Below are 9950 nucleotides of genomic sequence, written 5' to 3'. Positions count from 1 at the left end.
GAAATGTGAGGACTTCTGTAAATTCTTTCTTCCATAAGATTAATAATAAAAGAATCTTGAATGAAGATCAAAATGAACTTTTTCAGAACTCTGAAAATTAACCAAAATTTTACAAGAATTAGGACAGTATTTATTTATTTGAATAAATGACCAACAGACATTTTATTAAAGAGGATATGCAATATTTAAAGTGTTCCTCAACATAATTACTTATAGGGGGAATGAAAATTAAACCTACAATTTGATAACAATTTAACCTCTAGTAAAATATCTACAGTAAATAAGGCAGATGATAGTCAAAGTGGGTGAGAATATGGAGAAATAGAAACTTACATATTATTGCTTGATGGGAATGTAAAATGGTTCAGTCACTAGAAAGTAAGTCTGGCAGTTTCTAGAAAAATTAAACATAAAATGACCACATGTCCTAGCATTTTGACGAATAGGTATCTAACTGACAGAAGTGAAATTTTTGTCCACATAAAATCTTGTATGTGATTGTGAAGAAAAACATTATCATAATAGCCAATAACTAGAAACGATCTAAGTGGAATGGAGAAATAAAATGCGTTTTGTCTATAAAATGGAAAATTATTCATCAATGAAACGAAATATCATCATATTTCATGAACTTAAAAAATGTTATGTTAAGTGACCATATTCAAGGTACCACATATTATATGATTTTATCTATAGGTATATGTTCTGAAAGAAGAAAATGTATAGTGACAAAAAATAGATTAGTGGAAGTCTGAGGCCGGGCGTGGGATGGGGGCTAACTGTATATGGATATTTGTGATCCCATGGACTGTAGCCTGCAAGGCGCCAATGTCCATGTGATTTTCTAGGCAAGAATACAGGAGTGGGTTGCCATTTCCTTCTCCAGGGGATCTTCCTGACCCAGAGGTGGAACCATCTTCTGCTTGGCAGTATATGGACATGAGCTGTATATGGACATGAGGGATCTTTTTTTTTTTTTTTTTTTGAGGGATACAAATGTTCTAGTTTTTGTGACAGATGAAACACTCAGTAAAGGTAATAAAAATTACTGGAATGTAATACCCAAGATAGATGTAATTTCTGTTCTGTTAAAAACCAATATATCTGCTTATAAAAATAATGTCTTAATAATGTTTGTGGACAAACACAAAAGCCAGATGTAAGCTTTAATTATATCTATCCTTATTTTGATACTATTTCAGAATGTGCACTACATTATGATTTATCACATTTCATCTCATACCGCTCAGTAAGATAGAAATAGCAGCTAACCAAATATCCTTTAACTGATTATTAAAGGGAAAGTAAATATAGACTGCAATAGTGGAACCCAGTTGCCTACTTGTACTTGGGTTTCATTGTTATCTAGATTGAATTGGATTGAGTTGGAGCTAAATGCAAGATGTAAATTAACAGAATATTATAGTAATTTGTATTTTCTGTGTCAATACCACCAGGAAAAATGGCAATACTCCAAAGGCACTGCTTTAATAATTAATAAAAATGACAACTTAAAGTCAATACTTGTATAATTAGTCATATGAAGTATTCTAATATTTATAGCTCTCCTTAGCACTCTTTGCTGGACATGCTTTTTTCACAAAAGAATAAGGATTTACCCTGACGGCTCAGCGATTAAAGAATCTGCCTGCAATGCAGGAGCCACAGGAGATGTGGCTTTGATTTCTGAGTCAGAAAGATCCCTTGGAGAAGGAAGTTGGCAATCTACTTCTGTATTCTTGCCTCAAAAATCTTATGGACAGAGGAGCATGGTGGGCTACTTGTCCAAAGGGGTGTAAAGGATTTGAAATGACTGGGCACAGTCCCCCCCACCCAGGACCATAAAAATGAGCAATAGAATAACTGTCTGTATAAGGTGTTTCAGAACGAATTTTACACAAATCCCAACATGGATGCCTGCATTTTAATTTCGCGCACTGAATTCAAAATATGCAGTTACTACTTTGGTACTATTCCGATCATCATTAATTCTGTAAAATTTAATGAAGGTGCTGCTGATAACCCATGCTTCTAAATGGAGGTAATATTTTAGAAGTAACCTAAAATTTCAGCTGAAGAGTAGGCAGAAATAAACACTCATGCAAGACTTCAGAACCTAATTGACTTAGTTATATTTCACTTTGAATGGTGGAGATTAGTATTTGTAGATAGTATGTTTAAGATCAGAATAATGAGAGGAAGAATTCTGTTAGATTCAGGCATTATTTCTCAGTGAGTACAGTTCAGTGAATCAGATTTCTTTTCCATGCCATTTGAGTGAAGCTGCCGAATACAAAATACCTATCCCAATATACCTAAGAAACTGAAAGATTAAACTTTTGGTGATTTTAGTGACTTTATAATTGGACTATAAATAATATGCCTAATATGTTAATATGAAATTAATAGTAAGATAAATATTTTCAACTCTTTAATTTTTCTTATGGTAAAAGCATTTTCATTAAGTATAAGATTATTTGGAAAATTCATCAGTCTAGTTTTGATTTAAAATATGGCCAAGATTTTTATGTAAAGATAATTATATAAAAGGATAATTTTCTGAAATTTTCATTTATTTATTAAAATATGAAAAGTAGTGTGTATGTGCTTATTCCCTTGGTCGTGTCTAACTCAAAAGTAGTATCTTCCCTAAAAAATTTAAATATTTTTAAGAATATAACAATAGGATGCAAAAATAAGTAACTAGGTGATTGGGCAAAACTTTTAGTTCTAAATTAAATATTTACCACAAAATGTATTAATAAAATCATTTCTGTATGTTCTTTAGGATTACTGTCACAACAGCCAACATTCACTGAATATCTACTATGTAATGAAGCATTATAATTGCTTTTTGTTAATCCATAAAATCATTGAACACATATTTATTTGATTTCTCCCATGTACCAGAAATTATTCCAGGGTTTGGGAATACATGAGCAAACAAACAAGCAAAAAAAAAAATAACATCTCTGCATTCGCAAAGATTATTTCTGGGAGAAAAGGCAGCCCAGGGAAAAAATAAGCATATTTTGAGACCTAGACCATTTTAATACTGCTGCTTTCATGATATTAGAAGGCATAGCTAGAATATTTTTCACACAGTTGGGTCACTAATGATATTGGACTGACAGTGATTATTAGATACAATAGGACTTCCATAATGTTAAGTGTGGAAAGAAAAACAAAAACACAAAGGCCCGCAGAACTCTGTACTGCAGACACAGTGAAATAGTAAATAGGCCTATAGAATCAGAATGTAGTAAATATTGTAGAAAATAAAACTGGACAATTTGACAGGCCTTGAGACTGCTGGGGGACTTAGGGTTTCAGATGGCACACTCAGTAGAAATATCATTCTCAGAAGAAGAGAAAGTGAGCCATGAAGTTGTTTGGAGGAAAATAGGAAAAATAGGAAGAAGAAAACTTGCTTTCAGAAAGCAGGAAGAGCCATTGCAAAATCTTTTTATATCAGAGCAGGCACAGAATTTTGAGTAATGATGAAGAGTTGTATAGGCTAACAGGAAGGGAAGTTAAAAAGAAAAAAACAAAAAAGAAAAGACAAGAGAGAAGGCGTGTGGAGTCAGGTAGGGCTTCAGAGGTCACTGGAAAGAACCACAGGGTGTCTCCATCCCAGAGAAGCTGTTGTTCAGTCACTATGTCTGACTCTTTGTGACCCCATGGACTGCATCACGCCAGGCTTTCCTGTCCTTCACCATCTCCCAGAGTTTGCTCAAACTTATGTCTATTGGTTGTCACCCAACCATCTCATTGTCTGTTGCCCCCTTCTCCTGAGCTCATTCCTTCCCAACATCAAAGTCATTTCCAGTGAGTTAGATGTTAGCATTAGGTGCCCAAAGTATTGGAGTTTTAGTCCAAATACTTCAGTCCAAGCATTTCAGCATCAGTCCTTGCAATGAATATTCAAGATTGATTCCCTTTAAGATTGACTGGTTTGATCTCTGCTGTCCAAGGGACATCTCATAGAAGAGATATGGTCAGTTTCACAGAGCCACTCTGAACTTCATGTTGTGGATGAACAGTGATAATTTGAAGGTCACAGCAGAGAGATCAGTTAGGATGCTATTGCAAAAAAACCTTGGGAAGAATGATGGACATGTAGACCAAAGTTGTAGAGGAGTAGATAAATTTTGAAAGTAAGGCCAGAAAGATTTCTTTGACAAACAATGCAAGGTATGAGAGAGATTTAGGACTCAAGATGATTGCAAACATTTGGGAATTATTAATAGCAATAAGAACTGTGGAAAGGTTTAAAAATGAAAGTGCAACATATTTAACAGATTTGTAGAACACAGTAATTCCAATGTAAACTTGCTGGAGATTTTACAAATAAATTATTTCAATAAGATGATTCAATATGTACCATTTTGGCAGAATTAAAAATGCTTTCCCTTACTGTTTAAATTTGTAACTCTAGCTAGAGTGACCTTTTTGCCATTTAATAGTTATTTACCTGAGTTGTATTAGAAACTAGATGCTAAATAGCTTTTAAGTTTTTCTGTTGATAACATTTTGTTAAGTTATGAAAATACTTCATGTACTATATAGGACACTCATTCTTTAATCCAAAAAAGTAGCTGCCTATATTTTATTATTTTGTATTCAGTTCAGTTAAGTTCAGCCCCTCAGTTGTTCATGTTTGACTCTTTGAGACCCCATGGACTGCAGCACGCCATGCTTCCCTATCCACCACCAACTCCCAGAGCTTGCTCAAGCTCACATTCATTGAGTTGGTGATGCCATCCAACCTTCTCATCCTCTGTCATCCCCTGTCCTCCTGCCTTTAATCTTTCCCAACATCAGGGTCTTTTCCAATGAGTCATTTCCTCACATCAGGTGCCAACGTATTGGACCTTCAGCTTCAGTTTTAATTCATAATTTATATGTATTTAATATACATAAAACTATGTAATGATCTAATGAACACATTTATAAAAATCATTGCATTAATATCCTATGGTGGCTTTAGCAAATCACCACACATTTTGTGACTTAAACAACATAAATGTACTCTCTTATGGTCTGGCGGCCGGAGTCTAAGTGTTGGCTGAGGTGAAATCAGCGTCTGAGCTCCCTCTGCTGACTCCAGGAAAGAACACATTTTCTTGCCTTTGTCAGCTTCTGGAGGATTGTTCACTGGTCGGCTCATGGCCCCACATCACACCACCTTTTTCCCTAGCTTCCATGGTCACATGGTTTTCTTCCTCTTCTATCTTCAAATCCCTCTCTGCCTCCCTCTCATAAGGACAATTGTGAGTACCTGTATGACTTACCCTGAAAATCCAAGATGATCTCACCACATCAAGATTCTTAAACACACCTGTGAAATCCTAGCTAAAATCTAAGATGACACTCACAGATTAGAGGAGTTAGGACCTGGGGAACCAAACTAGAGAACCCAAAATTATCAATAGACTTAAAGAACTCTCTACCAATCACTTCTAACTTTTCAATTCAAATTTAAATTAATTTAATGGATTATGTAAGATAGGCATATAAATTAAATATTTTCTGATGTCATGAGCCAATTTTCCAGCAATCTGAATAATTTCTGATCACTGACAGAAACATACATACTTGTCTGTGCATACTATGTCACTTCAGTTGTCCAACTCTTTATGATCCCATAAACGGTAGCCCATCAGGCTCCTCTATCCATGAGATTCTCCAGGCAAGAATACTGGAGTGGGTTGCTCCACTCCAGTGGATCCAAGGGAACCACTCCAGAAGATCCTCTAGGGGATTTTCCCAACCCTGGGATTGAACCCATGTCTCTATGTCTCTTGCATTGGCAGGCGGATTCTTTACCATTCAGTCATCAGGGAAGCAGTCTTTATATTTTTGTCACTTCATTTTGGCTTAGAATTTAAAGTCAAGGATTGTAACACAATACTTTTCTGGGCTAGTTTTCCTTCAAATTTTCTCTCTAAGGCTCATGTTCCAGACAGTCTAGAAAACTTGTTATTGCAAAGCAGAGAGTCTTTCATCTTGACTTGCCTTTGCTCATAATGTTTCATCTACATGGTGACATTTTCCCTTTCCCTGTTCCAGCTAGAAGAAATTTTACTCCTCCTTTAGCCACGACTGACATCCTTCTCCAGATGTAACATCATTCTCTTTTGTGTTGTTGTTCTTCAGTTGCTCAGTCGTGTCCAACTCTTCATGACCCCATGGACTGCAGCATGCCAGGCTTCCATATCCTTCCTCATCTCCCAGAGTCTGCTCAAACTCATGTCCATTGAGATGGTGATGCCATCCAACCATTTCATCCTCTGTCACCCCTTTCTTATCCTATCTTCAGTCTTTCCCAGCATCAGGGACTTTTCCAAGAAGTCAGCTTTTTGCATCAAGTGGCCAAAGTGTTGGAGCTTCAGCTTCAGCCTCAGTCCCTCCAATGAACATTCAGGATTGATTTCCTTTAGGATTGACTTCTTTGATCTCTTTTGTGTTACTAGATGCTTAAGGTACCTAGCTTGCCTTGCTTTTTATTATTAAAAATGCATTTTCTAGACAGGTTTGGGTTCAGACTCCACCACTTACTAAGTGTGAGATCTTGGGAAAATTATTTCCCTTTGTTACATCTTATTTTCTCCAATCATAAAGATGCAATTAATGACCTCCCACTTAACTGGGGCTCCCCCAACTGCTCAGCAGATAAAGAATCCACCTGCAATGCAGTAGATGAGGGTTTGATCCCTGGGTTGGGAAGATCCCTGGAGAAGAGAATGGCAACCCACTCCAACATTCTTGCCTGGGGAATTCCATGGACAGAGAAGCCTGGTGAGCTACAGTCCATGAGGTCACAAAGAGTTGGACATGAGAGTGACTAACATGCATTTCATATAGGTGAAATATATGTTAAAAAAAAAAAATATATATATATATATACTTAAATTGGATCTACTTAATTTCACCTAGGTCCTATAAATAGCAAGTTTCAATAAACATATGCTATTCTTCTACTACTTTCTATATTCACTTTCATTATTATTTAGATTATGAAATTTATGATGTTAGTTGCCCACAGGAAAGGCCTGCAAAACTCTCAGATACCAATCATTCAATGAACTTATACTCAATTCTACTAATACTCATATCCTTTTAAGTTGTCTCTTATAAAATAATCATAAACTTTATTTTTTAATCATAAATTTTAGAAAGCACAATCTTTATTTTTAGTTTATCTTCATGATTTAATCATACAAATTCTTTATTTCTTTGTTTTAAGAGTTTTTTTGTTTGTTTGTTTGTTTTTAACATGGACCATTTTTAAAGTCTTTATTGACTTTGTTACAATATCACCTCTGCTTTATGTTTTGGTTTCAAGGCATATGAGATCTCAGCTCCCTAACCAGGGATCAGACTCACACCCCCTGTTTTGAAAGCCGTAGTCTTAACCACTGGACCACCAAGGAAGTCCGAAAACTTCTCTAACTATTTCATTGCTAATTCAATGTTTCACCTTCTTGACAAATAATGTAACGCGTCAACAATTGTATCCATCAAGGAAAAATGTGCAATTGTGTAGGTGAGAATTTAATTTATCACATAAGTCTTTTGTATACACAAACACACTTCACAATTGACTACCCTATTTATGTTAAAACAAGTGCTTTCAGAAAATGCATTATAAGATTGTGTTCTATCTTCAAACATACATTTATAAGCAAGTTTTCTTGATAGATGAACATAATATGTTGACTGATTGAATTTTTACTTTAAAAAAATTGTTTGTTTCCTAAAATCATACTGAATTAATTTCCTATTTTAGTGTTGTAGTCAGTATATTAACTGCCATACTCCTTCACCTGAAGCTGCCCTAATTTGTTATATTCTGTTTTTTTCACAAATACAGCACTTGGCATATTTCTTTTTAATTAATTTTCTGGCAAAAGTATATTTTTTTGCAAAATTCCCTGTCATCTATAATTTTCTTTTACTTCTCTAGTGTAGGTTAAAAGAAAAAAGAAGAAGAAGAAAAAAAAGTCCTTAGACTAAATAGCCAGCCTCAGGTATCCTATAACTCCTATGACTAAAAAGTACAGATAATTTGCTTGTTTTCCCAAGGAAGTGGGCAGGCAGCCAAACCTCACAAGCAAAATTAGTTCCCAATTTAGTGTTCGATGTCATTTCACAAGGACTAGAATGAAAAATGAGACATCGGACATGTTAGCTCTGAGGAAAATTATCACTTCACCTTGTATAGGGCGTCTTTACTGGATGAAATCAGAGGAGATAAATCATCTCTCCCCATGACAGATCTGCCTGTCATCAGGGGGAAGATGTCCCACAGTGAGAGGGCAGGCGCTGTCCGAGGTTCCCTCCGGTTGCGACCAGATATATTTTGTGCCTCAAAATAATTATGGAAATGTGAAAATGTGGATGATGTATGCAGGACACACTTCCCAAGTCGATTTTTCCAAATGACATCTTAAGCGAATATACACAAATACAAGTAGAAATGCATTCACATTTGTGAACCGGTATACCCTTGAAACAGTTACGGGGTAAAGAAAACATTTACCAAATGCTCTCTGGGATCAGGTTTCCTAGTGGCTGGTGGCGATCAACGTAAGTAAACTCAAAGGCCAAGTAAGATTCATGGGGTGTTTTGTCCCTCAAATTTTCCTTCAGAAAGCAGGAAATCAGCTTAAATTTAAGTACCTGCAAAGGCAGTCATATTGTGGTCAAATCTCTCACGAAATTTATTTTGAAATCTAAAGTGCCTCTTTAGGAAAAGAGGCATTAACCAGAAATGATATCACTCCTCATCAAATTCTGGATACACAGTGAGGTGACCTTATGGAAATACAAACAATGGAGGCAGAGATTTCATTCAGACTTTGTGTTTATTCTGTGCTATGGCATTGCAATTCAGTTATGGTTGCGCTCTTTAAAAAGGATTCTAAATAGTAGAGAACGTTTTGATGGTGAAGTTGAATACATGCCTTCAGAAATAATAATTACCTCAAATGTTTAATAACTGAGTCTTTGTGGCTACAGATAAAATACTGAATGGCAGCAAAATGAACATTTTAAAAGGTCGCTCTCATTTCTGAAGGAAGTCAAAGTCTAAATTGCTAGATAACTCAAAAATAGCTCTAGATTTAATAAAGTTAAAGGTATATAAACTCCTAGAAACTAAAAAAAAAAAAAAATCTGAATCTACTATTACAAAGTTAAAGCTATGCTGTAAGATGTCCAAATAAAATATCTTTCTTCTTCTAAAATTCTATTCTAGTTTTGCCCCCAAACATCCTTTTGAAGTGATCTTATAAAATAAGCACTAAGTCACCTACTTTCATCCACTTGATTTTTTAAAAATGAAACTTTAAAAATAAATTAATACTCCTGTGCAAAAATTGATGAAATTCTTTAAAAATTGCACTATTTCTAACATCTAATAATATATTTAAATTAAATAATTAAAATAATTCAGAATAGTCATTTGAGTTTGATCCTCCAAAGAAATTCAAACATGTGATAAGCCTGTCTGTGATTTTCTATAAAGTTTTATTAAATCTTGTTTTCAGTTTGTAGTAATAGATAAGGGCTCACTGATAACTTGTTTAATGATTATGCAAGTATTGAGCTTATCCTCTTGTCTGGGTCTTGTCTGGACATAAGATGTACAAGAGTAAACAAAACAGACTTGTCTTCTCAGAGGCTGAATTCTAGTGATCACAAATTCAGTCCATACTGTTGATGAAGAAACTGGAATACTTTAGAGTCAGGTGAGGAGAGAGAAGTGCAAACTGGGACCAGTCAGATCAGCAGGAAAAAAGAAATCACACAAGATGCTCAAAGCTAAGATCAGGCAGGCCATCAACACGAAAAGAACTGCATGTTTCAAACAAAATAATCTGGATTTAGGGATTATGAGTTAGAGTGCATGTTAATTTCAATAAAGCTGATAGAAGTAGTAATTT

The sequence above is a fragment of the Muntiacus reevesi genome, chromosome 5 (genome assembly GCF_963930625.1).
Source record: "Muntiacus reevesi chromosome 5, mMunRee1.1, whole genome shotgun sequence".
Classification (NCBI taxonomy): domain Eukaryota; kingdom Metazoa; phylum Chordata; class Mammalia; order Artiodactyla; family Cervidae; genus Muntiacus; species Muntiacus reevesi.
Note: the sequence above shows the minus strand (reverse complement) of the source record.